We start from the raw sequence: 14,179 nt of genomic DNA on the forward strand, positions 1-14,179 counted from the left end.
ATGTACCGGATCCCTAGTAGGAACGAATATTTGCATCATATGCATTTGGCCTTGGAGACTCAACACAGGGGTTGGGTCTGTCTAGGACAGGTGAACCAAAAATTAAAAGACCATCATGATGCATCCTACTTGTTATTTGTGCATTCATTCGCCTCGAACATGCTTGTTGACCAGCTTAAATAAAATCATGGTGAGAAGCAAGGAATAAAATGGGTTGCTTTAAAAATTTCGAAAAAATATAGTTTTAAAATTTTTTTTTAAATAAAAGAAAAATTTCGAAAATGATTTTTAGTATAAATTTTGACTTTATTAAAATTAAATTTCAGATACAAAATGAGCAACACACAAAGCCCCTCATCCACAAGTACGGAGGAATTTCTATGTCAGCTTCAAATGTGGTGGTATGATTTAGGCGAAGACGGTCAAAAATGGGTCGTCAAGCATTTGGGAAATCTCACGGACATTATGAAAGTTGAGCCTCGGGATGATCTGATTACGGCATTAGTAACTTTCTGGGATCCTGTTCACAATGTTTTTCGTTTCTCTGACTTCGAGCTTACTCCTACATTAGAGGAGATAGCTGGCTATGTTGGTTTTGACGGAAGTTTAAGAAATCAAAGCTTGATATTCACAAAGGCTCCTTCAATACATCGATTCTTCGGTCTTCTGAACATCAGCAGTCAAATCAGGAAAAGCAATGTCATCAATGGATGTTGTTCCTTCAATTTTTTGTATTCCAGATTTGGAAAGTCAGATGGGTTCGAAATTCATGAGAAAGGCCTTACTAATAAGCAAAACAAAGACATTTGGCAGATACACCGTCGATTTGCTTTCATGGTGGCTTTTCTAGGAGTCATGGTCTTCCCAAATAAAGAGCGAACAATTGATATTCGCACCGCAAAAGTTGTGCAAATCCTCACCACTAAAGAAAATCACACCCTTGTCCCCATCATTCTATCAGATATTTATCGGGCTTTGACTTTATGCAAATCAGGAGCGAAAGTTTTCGAAGGATGCAAAATTTTGTTGCAAATGTGGGTGATTGAACATCTCCAACAACAGCCCAAGATCATACAGTATGGGTCGAACAAAGCTAATTGCATCGAGAGCTATGAGGAAAGAACAAAAGATTATCAAGCTCCAGAAGGGATAGAAGCATGGGTATCTCATCTAAAGGCTTTAACTGCAAATCAAATTGAATGGACTCTGGGATGGCTCCCGATGAGAGAAGTAATACATATGTCAACCTCAAATAGTTATCTACTACTATTGGGATTGAGAAGCATTCAGCCGTATGCACCACTAAGAGTCCTAAGGCAACTAGGGAGATATCAAGTAGTTCCTGATGAGGAAGATTTGAGTATGCAAGTAATCGAATTACACCCAGAAGCCACTATTCCCGAAGCTTTACTTCAGCAAATGTGGAATGGGTGCCGATACTTGAAAAGTGATACTCAAGTCCTAGACACTACCAAGGGTGAGATAAATCCTGGATATGCAAGGTGGTTCGAAAAGCGGTCTCGCGTGGATGATGTACCAGAACCTGAGCTAAAAAGGCCAACAAAAAGACCCCATGTTCAAAATTTCAATGATAAAATCCAAGAGCGGTTAATCTGGGGAGAAAAAGAAAAAGGGTACAAAGCCACTATCCATGCCCTAAAAGAAAATCTAAGAAGCCTCAGTTTGGAGAAAGATTTGCAAGAACAAGAAGCCAAAGGCGAGAAAAAGAGTCTAGCTTGTGAGAATGAAAATCTTCATGCTCGGTTCCAAAAAATGAAAAGAGTCTCTGAAACGCCAAAGAGGAGCTGGAAGGATCAAAAAACCATCGCCAACCTCTTCGAAAAAATGCAAGATTATGATTCCATGCTTGCGGAAAACGAAAGGGCATTGAGCAAAGCAAAAGAAAGGATCCAACAATTAAACGAAGAAGCCAGATCTAACAAGGAACGCCAAGATAGGCAATCCGAAAAAGACAAGGCTCAATTCAAGATGGAAAAAGACTATTGGATGCGATCAGAAGACCAGCTTCGTGCACAACTAGAAGAGGCAAGAAGATGCAACAGAGAATATCAACAAGCAAACCTCGACAGGGAAAGATCGCAAGTAAGATTAGAGCAGGCCAGACTCCGAGCTCTATTAGAATCAGCTTTAGATCGTGAAAACCGTGTCAGAGATATAGCCACCACTCGCCAGCAGCAATTACAAGACCAAGACCAACGTCTCCAAGGTTTCAGGGCACAAATCCACGACCTGGCAGTCTTCACATCTCAAAGTTATGTAAACTGCCAAGGAATGGATTATGAAACGTTTACAGAGCATGCTCCCACTTTTGCTCGTCATCTAGCAATGGAGTTGGAAAGGATGTATCGTACGCTGGGAGGCCATCCAGGTCAAGCCCCACATTGAGCAGATAATCCAATATTAGTGGAAAGTGGGGCATATTGTGAGATGTTATGAATTGTATCTTTATTTTGATGTGTGTTTCAAGCTATTTCCTTAAAGTTTTCAAATGTAATTCCATCTTTGGGTAATAAATAAACATGATTGACTTTGGTCTGAACTACGCAAGGTCCGATTCATGTTTGGCATGATACGTAGGCAATCTCTAAAAATTCGACCACCACAATAAAGATATATATAGTAAATAAAAGCGAATGACAATTTTTCAAAAAAAGCTGGGACGACACAAGCAACCGAGCGAATGCATAATAGAAAGGGATTATTTGTCTAGGAGCATTGCATCTCAACGTGTGATTATATATGTGTTAAACTCTCAAAACTAACAAGTTTGTTCATTTTCAGAATTCAGAATTCAACCAGTTAGTTTCTCTAAAGAGTATACTGGCATATTATCACTATCACACAAGATCAAAAGGACCAATACCCGAAAGTATGTCTATCCCAGATGTTGACACAGGTATGGAGATAGAAGAGATGGATGTCGGGAAAATGAAAGAAGAAATGCTTAAGCTCAAGCAGCAAATGGCTGAAATGTACCAAGCTTGGTCTACAGGACAGTTACCCCCATCTTACCCAAATAACCCTGCTCCATCAATGATCCAAACTCAGGATAATATCACCACTGAATTATCCCCAAGTTTCCCCATTTATCAGCACTACCGAGGCACCACCTCTCAGACACCACAGTCTCCACCTCCAAAACCAGTTCCGTACCTTCCTCCACCTATGACTCCTGTTTTCGTAGCACCTCCCCCTGTTACATTTCACAAATCTCCTAGTGAGCCTACATTTCAGGCCCAAGACAACCAATATTACCCCCCGGAGCCCACCTTCAAAGCCTCCGAAATCAACTCACCTGCTCCTCGGTTTGATCTCCCAACCGAAATTGACAAGCCAGCCAAAAGTGCTGAACAAGAAGAGATGTTCAGGAAGGTCAAAAGTCTAGAACAATCGTTCCGAGACATGCGAGGATTAGGTGGGCAAGTCAGTGTAGCATACAAAGATTTATGCTTATTCCCTAATGTACAATTGCCATTTGGCTTCAAGATGCCCAAATTTGACCTATACAGCGGGCACGGCGACCCAGTAGCCCACTTAAGGGGTTTCTGTAGCAAGATGCGAGGAGCTGGGGGAAAGGATGAATTATTGATGGCTTACTTCAGTCAAAGTCTAAGCGGATCAGCTTTGGAGTGGTATACACGCCAGGACCATGGAAGATGGTACACCTGGGATGACCTCGCACAGGCATTCGCATACCATTTCCAATACAATCTGGAAATCATCCCAGATCGATTATCTTTGACCAAATTTGAGAAGAAACACAATGAAAGTTTCAGAGAGTATGGTTTTCGGTGGAGAGAACAGGCAGCAAGAGTGGATCCTCCTATGAAGGAGAGCGAAATGGTAGACTACTTCCTCCAAGCCTTGGAACCAACTTACTACGCCCACTTGGTTTCAGCGGTTGGAAAATCATTCAACGAGGTAGTGAAGATGGGAGGTATGGTGGAAGAAGGCCTCAAGACAAATAAAATTATGAGCTATTCAGCAATTAAGGCAACTACTCAAGCTATTCAAGGCGGGGTAGGAGGAATCGGAAGAAAGAAGAGGGAGGAAGCATCCGTAGTTGATTCAGGAATTTGGCCGGGACCCAGGGGTTCACCGCTTTACTATAATCAGCAACGACCTCGCCAATCAGCTTACCACCATGATTCATCCCAACATTACTATCACCCTTCAGAGCCTCATTTCGCCATTAACCACGCTCAAGCATACAATCAGCCACCTGTTCACACCAATTGGCGTGCTCCTGTCACACCAAATACCTACCCCCGAGCTTATCCCGGACCAGGTTTCAGGCCTAGGCCAGCATTCAGGGGAGAAAGGGAACAGAAAAAGAAAACTTACACTCCATTGGGAGAGTCTTACACTAGTCTGTTCCACAGGCTGAGACAGTTAGACATGTTGAGACCAATACAATCCAAGCTACCCAATCCTCCACCAAAGAATCTGGATTACACCATTAGCTGTGAATATTGCTCCGGTACACCAGGCCATGATACGGAGAAATGTTGGCATTTGAAAAATGCAATACAAGAGCTGATTGATACTAATAAAATCGAGGTTCAAACCCCCGAAGCTCCGAATATCAATAGAAATCCGATGCCAGCCCATCAAGAGGCTAATATGATAGAAATCATACAAGCTGATGGGGAGACAAAGAAGCCGTCACAAACTGTCATGATGATCAAGTCTCATGAAACCAAGCCAGATAAGCAGTTAATGGAGGAGAAGCCGGTGTCTAAGCAGAACAAAAATGGTGATGAACCGTCTATGATAGTCGATGAGGGATCATCGAGCAAAGTTGCCGCAAAACAAGAAAGGCCAAAAGTGATAGTACCAGGGGTTGCTAACAAACCCGTTGTATTCGTGGAAGGAGCACGTACAGATCGGGTTATTATTGCACCTGTAATCCAGCTGCCAATCATCAACAACAAAACCATCCCATGGAACTATGAACGGGTGACCGTAATGTACAAAGGCAAAGAAATCAAGGAAGAAGTGTGTGAGGTACAAGGCTTGACTCGTTCGGGAAGATGTTTTACTCCCGAAGAGCTGAGAAAAACTAAAAACAATCCAATGCCCACGAAGAAAGCTGTGACGGAAGAAGAGGCGGAGGAGTTTTTAAGAAAAATGAAGCTCCATGATTATTCTGTTGTGGATCAATTAAAGAAGACCCCCGCTCAAATTTCATTGTTGTCATTACTGATCCATTCAGAGGAACACCGTCTGGCGTTGATGAAAATCCTGAATGAAGCTCATGTTCCTGAAAAGATCTCTGTAAATCATTTGGGCAAAATAGCCAACAGAATCTTTGAGACAAACAGGATTACATTTGCTGATGATGAATTACCTGTGGAAGGTACCGAGCACAACAGAGCTCTTTACCTCACCGTGAAATGTGAAAACTCCGTAGTAACCCGGGTATTGGTCGACAATGGGTCCAGTGCAAACATATGCCCTCTCTCCACTTTAAACAAATTAAAAATTAAAGAGGAGAGGATCCAAAAGAATAGTATCTGCGTACGAGGATTTGACGGTGGAAGCAGAGATTCATTTGGCGACATAGTGTTGGAACTAACTATAGGGCCAGTTGAATTCACAATGGAATTCCAAGTGTTGGACATGACTGTTTCTTACAACTTGTTGTTGGGTCGACCATGGATCCATGCTGCTAAAGCAGTCCCGTCAACATTACATCAGGCTGTCAAGTTTGAATGGGACCATCAAGAAATATCGTGCATGGAGAAGAAAATTTAAAAGCTCACGACAGCACCATTGTACCAGTCGAGGGAGCAAAAATTGACCAAGGACCATGGGTATACCAAGTGTCAGACACAGTGTCGGTAGAGAAAATTCCAGAAGGAAAATACCTTGCGAATCCAAAGGTATCCTCTGCATCAGTCATGGTAGCTTATGAAATGCTGAAGAATGGCTTTATACCCGGCAAAGGTCTGGGTTTATCTTTGCAAGGAATTGTACAACCAGTATCTCTCCCCAAGAACTGGGGAACATTCGGTTTAGGGTTCATACCTACCGCCAATGACGTGATAAGAGCCAGGAAGTTGAAACACCAAGCATGGGTTCTTCCAAAACCAGTACCACAGCTGTCGAAGTCTTTTGTCAAGACCGGTACTAAAAATCGCCCGATAACAACAATTCCTAAATCCCAGGTCAATCCCGAGGAGGAATTAATTGAAAGGTTCAAGAAATTGTTTAGTGATGTAAATATGCTAGAAGGCGGAGAAGGGTGTAGCAACGCAGAAGTTCAATTCGTTGGACCGAAAACAAAGCTCAATAATTGGATAGCCACTCCTCTCCCAATTCGAAAGGAGTCTTGGTAGTTTATTTTGATTTTTCTTTCAGTTTGTTTGGGTTATTTCAAGGTTGTAATCCCAAAGTTTATCTTACAGTTGGTTTGAAGTGTGCAAAACCTTGTTATCTTTCATCATCCAATAAAAAGCAGTTTCCTTTTTATTATCATTCCTAATAAGCTTTCTTTTCTTTTTCTTCTTTTCTGTACAGTTCTTTTTACGCTGGCTCTAGTGATATGGCATGCATGAGGAATCTTCAGCCCAGTCTTAAAAATCAATCTGGTTCCGAAATATTAATTCAAGAAACATATTGTGATTATGAATCAGAATATGATGAAGATGAGGTTTTTGAAGAGATTAGTAAAGAGTTAATTCACTTTGAGGAAAAAATCAAACCTAACTTGAGTGATACCGAGGACATCAATATAGGGGACACGAGTAATATCCGAGAAACTAAAATAAGTGTCCATCTCGAACCAAAGATCCGAGAAGAGTTAATTAAAGCACTCATAGAATTCAAAGATGTTTTTGCATGGTCGTATGACGACATGCCGGGCTTGAGCACTGATTTAGTGGTCCACAAATTGCCCACCGATCCAATGGTGCCTCCTGTCAAGCAGAGGCTGAGAAAATTCAAGCCTGATATGAGTATGAGAATTAAGGAAGAAATCACCAAACAATTGGAAGCAAAGGTCATTCGAGTCACTCGATATCCCTGTTTGGTTGGCTAATGTCGTTCCTGTGCCAAAGAAAGACGGCAAAATTAGAGTATGCGTCGACTATCGCAATCTCAACAAAGCAAGTCCAAAGGATAATTTCCCATTACCCAATATCCATATTTTGATCGACAATTGTGCCAAGCATGATATAGGATCTTTCGTGGATTGTTATGCCGGATATCATCAAATTCTAATGGATGAAGAAGATGCAGAAAAGACGGCATTCATCACACCATGGGGAACTTATTGCTACCGGGTAATGCCATTCGGTTTAAAGAACGCCGGAGCAACCTATATGAGAGCAATGACCACAGTGTTTCATGATATGATACACAAGGAGATTGAGGTATACGTGGACGATGTGATCATAAAATCAAAACATCAGGCCAACCACGTTGGGGATTTGAGGAAGTTCTTCTTAAGACTTCGCAGGTACAACCTCAAGCTTAACCCTGCCAAGTGTGCATTTGGAGTTCCATCCGGAAAGTTGCTGGGATTCATAGTCAGTCGACGAGGCATCGAGCTAGACCCATCAAATATCAAAGCCATCCAAGAACTACCACCCCCAAGAAACAAAACTGAAGTAATGAGTTTGTTGGGAAGGTTAAATTATATCAGCAGGTTTATTGCTCAGCTCACAACAACTTGTGAACCAATTTTCAAATTGTTGAAAAAGGATGCTGCGGTCAAATGGACTGATGAGTGTCAAAAAGCTTTCGATAAGATAAAAGGGTACTTGTCGAAACCACCCGTATTGGTCCCGCCAGAGCCAGGAAGACCTTTGATTCTTTACTTAACGGTCTTGGAGAATTCATTTGGTTGTGTATTGGGGCAACATGACCTCACGGGCAGAAAAGAACAGGCCATCTACTACCTTAGCAAGAAGTTCACAGCTTATGAGGTTAAGTATACTCATCTGGAAAAGACATGTTGTGCCCTAACATGGGTAGCTCAAAAATTGAAACACTATTTGTCATCCTACACTACTTACCTCATTTCTAGGTTGGATCCATTGAAATACATTTTTCAAAAGCCTATGCCAACAGGAAGACTTGCAAAGTGGCAGATATTGCTCACAGAATTCGACATCATCTATGTGACTCGAACGGCAATGAAGGCTCAAGCACTAGCCGATCATTTAGCCGAAAACCCGGTCGATGAGGAATATGAGCCGTTGAAGACTTATTTTCCTGATGAGGAAACAATGCATATCGACGAGGTGGAGCAAATTGAAAGACCTGGCTGGAAACTTTTCTTTGATGGAGCTGCTAACATGAAAGGAGTCGGAATAGGAGCTGTAATCATTTCTGAAACAGGGCATCACTATCCTGTTACGGCTCAATTGCGATTTTATTGCACCAATAATATGGCTGAATATGAAGCTTGCATTTTGGGGTTAAGGCTAGCTGCAGACATGGGTATCCGAGAAATCTTAGTCATGGGAGATTCGGATCTTTTGGTACATCAAATTCAAGGAGAATGGGAAACCCGAGATTTGAAGCTCATACCATACCGACAATGTCTACATGATCTTTGTCAGCGGTTTCAATCAGTGGAATTCCAACATATTCCAAGAATCCATAATGAAGTTGCCGATGCATTGGCTACCCTAGCATCAATGTTGCACCATCCAGACAAAGCTTATGTGGATCCAATACATATTCAAGTCCACAATCAGCACGCTTATTGCAATATGGTTGAAGAAGAATTTGATGGAGAACCATGGTTCCACGACATCAAGGAATATATCAGGATGGGTATATATCCCGCACAAGCCACAGGAGACCAAAAGAGGACCATTAGGCGATTGGCAAATGGATTCTTCTTAAGCGGAGGAGTTTTGTATAAAAGAACACCAGATCTTGGATTATTAAGATGCATAGATGCCAGACAAGCTACAGCTGTCATGTCTGAAGTACATTCAGGAGTTTGCGGACCCCACATGAGTGGATATGTGTTGGCAAAGAAAATCCTCCGAGCTGGTTACTATTGGCTTACCATGGAGCGAGATTGTATCAGTTTTGTGCGCAAGTGTCATCAATGCCAAATACACGGAGATTTGATTCATTCTCCACCATCCGAGTTGCACACAATGTCGGCACCATGGCCCTTCGTTGCCTGGGGCATGGATGTGATTGGACCAATTGAGCCGGCAGCATCCAATGGGCACAGGTTCATTCTGGTAGCTATTGATTATTTTACCAAATGGGTTGAGGCCAAGACATTCAAATCAGTGACCAAGAAAGCTGTGGTCGATTTTGTCCACTCAAATATCATATGTCGATTCGGAATCCCGAAGGTGATCATCACAGATAACGGTGCTAATCTCAACAGCAACTTAATGAAAGAAGTATGTCAACAGTTTAAGATTACACATCGTAACTCTACCCCATATCGGCCCAAGGCGAATGGAGCAGTAGAAGCAGCCAACAAAAACATAAAGAAGATACTTCGGAAAATGGTAGAAGGTTCAAAACAATGGCATGAAAAATTACCATTTGCATTATTGGGATACCGCACTACTGTTCGCACTTCAGTAGGAGCAACTCCTTATTTGTTGGTATATGGCACCGAAGCAGTAATTCCTGCAGAAATTGAGATTCCTTCCCTTCGGATCATCGCCGAAGCAAAGATTGATGATGATGAATGGGTCAAAACCCGTCTAGAACAGTTAAACTTGATTGACGAAAAACGATTGACCGCAGTATGCCATGGTCAATTATATCAAAGAAGAATAGAAAGAGCATACAACAAAAAGGTGCGTCCCCGAAAGTTTGAAGTAGGTCAGCATGTGCTGAAGCGTATTCTTCCACATCAGGTTGAAGCAAGAGGCAAATTTGCCCCGAATTGGCAAGGACCATTCATTGTGACCAGAGTATTATCAAATGGTGCACTATGCTTAACAGACATTGAAGGCAAATGCATAGATATGGCGATCAATTCTGACGCAGTAAAGAGATATTATGCATAACTTTTTGAGTGTTTATATTTAGCATTATTTCGAAGATTGGAATGACAAAGGCAATTTATTCTGCTATCCAAACACTAAACCATTTGCTTCCCCTTTGAGCCAACTTGTTTCTTTCCTACCCTCTCTTGGAATCAATAAAAATCAAGTATTACATAAAAAAAAAATCATCATCATTATGTAGTGAACTACGTTTGACCTGATTCCTCAAAGAAGGATACGTAGGCGCCTCACGGCTCGGTCATAGGATGCACAACATACACAATGTGCACGAAAAGAAACATTAAGAGACCCCAATCAAGAAACTGGGGCAGGAATTGTATTGGAAATAATAAAAGATTCCAAGAGTTGTAATTTTAAACCCATACCAAAGCTATTTAGCTTTTAATACTTTTTTCATTTCTAACCCCATACCAAAAAAACCTTTCGATCAATCTTAGAAAAATTCTGAGGCAAGCAAATGAAGATGGTTCATAACACTCTGGTACAAACAAGAAAAGAAAGTAAAAATGAGAGAGTCTTATAGGTGAAAACCCACAAGGGCACCATAAGGCGACGGAAGTTGAGAGAAAAGTAAAATGAGAGAGTCTTATAGGTGAAAACCCACATGGGCACCATAAGGCGACGGAAGTTGAGAAAAAAACAAAATGAGAGAGTCTTATTGGTGAAAACCTTCGCAGGCACCATAAGGCGAAAAGGAAGTGAAGAAGTGAAAAACGAGACAAATTTATCGATGAAAATTCCTTGAGACAATTGAAAGGAGATTGATTAAAAGACTGGGTTGATTAATCCGAAATGCATACCTTGATCATTGGTGCCAGTAATTCCAATCAAATAAGTCCTTTATTCTTTTTCCAACAGTCATCCAAAAAGTGGATTTTTCTTTTCATTCTATAATTGTCGAAATCAGCGTATTTCGCTACTAATAATCTTATTTTCTCCAAGCTTTGAGATAAGTTTTATTCCAAACAAATAAGAATGAATGTCAAGATATACTACCAAGATTCAAGGTTACAAAATACAGCCACGAAAGGTGGGAGATAAAATACGGGTGTAAGAAAAATGAAATCAAAAGTGGATCAGCAAAGTCAAAAGAGGCACATGATTACAGTTGAAAGGTTTTGAAGGAAAACACACAGAAGGGAATCCTATAGTCAAGGATCAATTACAAAGACAAAACAGTCTTTTCAATCATTCCAAGGCAATAAAGAGAGACGAAGAGAAACATCACCATCTGCAAGAATACCACAGCCAACCACCCTGCTTTAAACTAACGAAGTTTTCTTTGATTTAAAACAGGGGCAAAAACAATATTTGTGTTAGGAAATACCTGGCAAAAGAAATTGAAGAAGTCAGGCGTCCACCTGGAGAATGAGGACAGAGAATTAAAGAAGTCAGGCGTCCACCTGGAAAATGAGGATGAGAAGAGAAGAAATCAGGCGTCCACCTGGAGAATGAGGACAAAGAAAAGAAGAAGTCAGGCGTCCACCTGGAGAATGAGGATGAAAATTGAAGAAGTCAGGCGTCCACCTGGAGAATGAGGATGAGAAAAGAAGAAGTCAGGCGTCCACCTGGAGAATGAGGATGAAAGAAGAAGAAGTCAGGCGTCCACCTGGAGAATGAGGATGAAGAATTAAAGAAGTCAGGCGTCCACCTGGAGAATGAGGATGAGAATTGAAGAAGTCAGGCGTCCACCTGGAGAATGAGGATGAGAATTGAAGAAGTCAGGCGTCCACCTGGAGAATGAGGATGAGAATTAAAGAAATCAGGCGTCCACCTGGAGAATGAGGATGAGAATTAAAGAAGTCAGGCGTCCACCTGGAGAATGAGGATGAGAATTAAAGAAATCAGGCGTCCACCTGGAAAATGAGGATGAGAATTAAAGAAATCAGGCGTCCACCTGGAGAATGAGGATGAAAATTAAAGAAGTCAGGCGTCCACCTGGAGAATGAGGATGAAGAATTGAAGAAGTCAGGCGTCCACCTGAAGAATGAGGATGAGAAAATTAAAGAAGTCAGGCGTCCACCTGGAGAATGAGGATGAGAATTAAAAGAAGTCAGGCGTCCACCTGGAGAATGAGGATGAAGAATTAAAGAAGTCAGGCGTCCACCTGGAGAATGAGGATGAGAATTGAAGAAGTCAGGCGTCCACCTGGAGAATGAGGATGAGAATTGAAGAAGTCAGGATGAGAATTGAAGAAGTCAGGCGTCCACCTGGAGAATGAGGATGAGAATTAAAGAAATCAGGCGTCCACCTGGAGAATGAGGATGAGAATTAAAGAAGTTAGGCGTCCACCTGGAGAATGAGGATGAAAATTAAAGAAATCAGGCGTCCACCTAGAGAATGAGGATGAGAATTAAAGAAATTAGGCGTCCACCTGGAAAATGAGGATGAGAATTAAATAAATCAGGCGTCCACCTGGAGAATGAGGATGAAAATTAAAGAAGTCAGGCGTCCACCTGGAGAATGAGGATGAAGAATTGAAGAAGTCAGGCGTCCACCTGAAGAATGAGGATGAGAAAATTAAAGAAGTCAGGCGTCCACCTGGAGAATGAGGATGAAAATTAAAGAAGTCAGGCGTCCACCTGGAGAATGAGGATGAAGAATTAAAGAAGTCAGGCGTCCACCTGGAGAATGAGGATGAGAAAAAGAAGAAGTCAGGCGTCCACATGGAGAATGAGGATGAAGGAAGAAAAGAAGCAGTCAAGGCACCCACCTGAAGAACGAGGGAATGCAATTGAAGTGTTGAAATCAAAAGCCCGCTCATATGATAAAGGAGCACACTTAGAATCAATAAAGCAGAGAAGTCCAACAGAATCCCCAGCAAGAAACAACAAGAGTTCCAAAAGGAATACGGAATAAGCCAAATGCCCAAGAGTCACCAAGATATCAAGACAACAAGAAACGCAAGGGCATGATCTAGATAAGATTTTTATAATTCATGTACCATAGTCTAGTTTAAATTTTTGTATTTCCTTTAAAGTAAGGTGTAATAAGGAGGTCAGCAAGCAGTAAAGCAGCACGAAGCAGCAGTAACATCACAGTCCCGCGGTAGTCCCAGCTACCCAAAATTCCCGAACTACATTGACCTGATTCCTTTATAGCCAAGGATATGTAGGAAACCTTTGAAGCAGAGGTTCGGTCAAATATTTCCAAAAATGCTTCCCACGGAGTATTCGAACGGGCAGAAATCGCTCGTGTCCGCTCACTTTATCTTTGTACAAAAACTCTTCGAGTTTCCGCACAAAGAGGGGCAGCTGTGAGCACGTGATTTTTGCCTTACGAAAAAAACTACTCCGAAATAAATCAAAATAAATTTCTTTTACTGTGTAATTTCTGAATTTGCGTGATGTTAAAAATTTGTTTATGTCCGTAAAATGTTTGCTTTGTCATAATTAAACAAAAATAAAATAAAATACATATTTGCATGAATATAGGATTTAATTATGCATTTAAGAGATAATTTAAAATAAAATCACAAAAATATGCATTTGTTTTATTTTAAATGTTTCATTGTGTGATTGATGTTTTGACTATGTGTTAAATAATTGTTATGAAGTAATTAATATTTTTGTGTAAGGTTAAAAAGTGTTTTATAATTTTTATTAAGATTTTTTATAAATAAAAATAAAAAATTTTGTAATGGTGAAAAAATTGGACCTGGATTAAAATCCAGGCCCAAGTGAATTAATTCCCTTCACAGCCCAATCCCCTTTAGCCCAGGTCCGGTCCAGTCCGAAAGGAGTCAATACGACAGCGTTTAGTCATGGCTCAGCATGGACCGTTCGATCAAATCCAATCAACGGACGAGATCTTCTACCCTTACCCGAAACCCGTAACCCGACCCTTTGACCCAATACAGGCTGACCCTGAACTTAGACCAAACGACGTCGTTCGGATTAGTGGATTAAACCTGGCCCTTAATCTTACTTGATCGGACGGATAACATCAGTCCACCCCACCCCTATATAAGTCCCCAAGCCTTACCCGGCCCCTAACTAAACACCCCCCTCTCCTACACTGTTCATCATCGTCCCCTAAGCCCCACTCCTAACCCTAGCCGCCCTAGGATTCCACCGCCTGAAACCCGGCGGCATCAACGCCGCCGGTCACCAAAATAACACCATAGAATCCCCTGAGCCTCCTCTATCCAAATATGT

The sequence above is a fragment of the Nicotiana sylvestris genome, chromosome 5 (genome assembly GCF_000393655.2).
Source record: "Nicotiana sylvestris chromosome 5, ASM39365v2, whole genome shotgun sequence".
In the NCBI taxonomy this organism is placed as follows: Eukaryota; Viridiplantae; Streptophyta; class Magnoliopsida; order Solanales; family Solanaceae; genus Nicotiana; species Nicotiana sylvestris.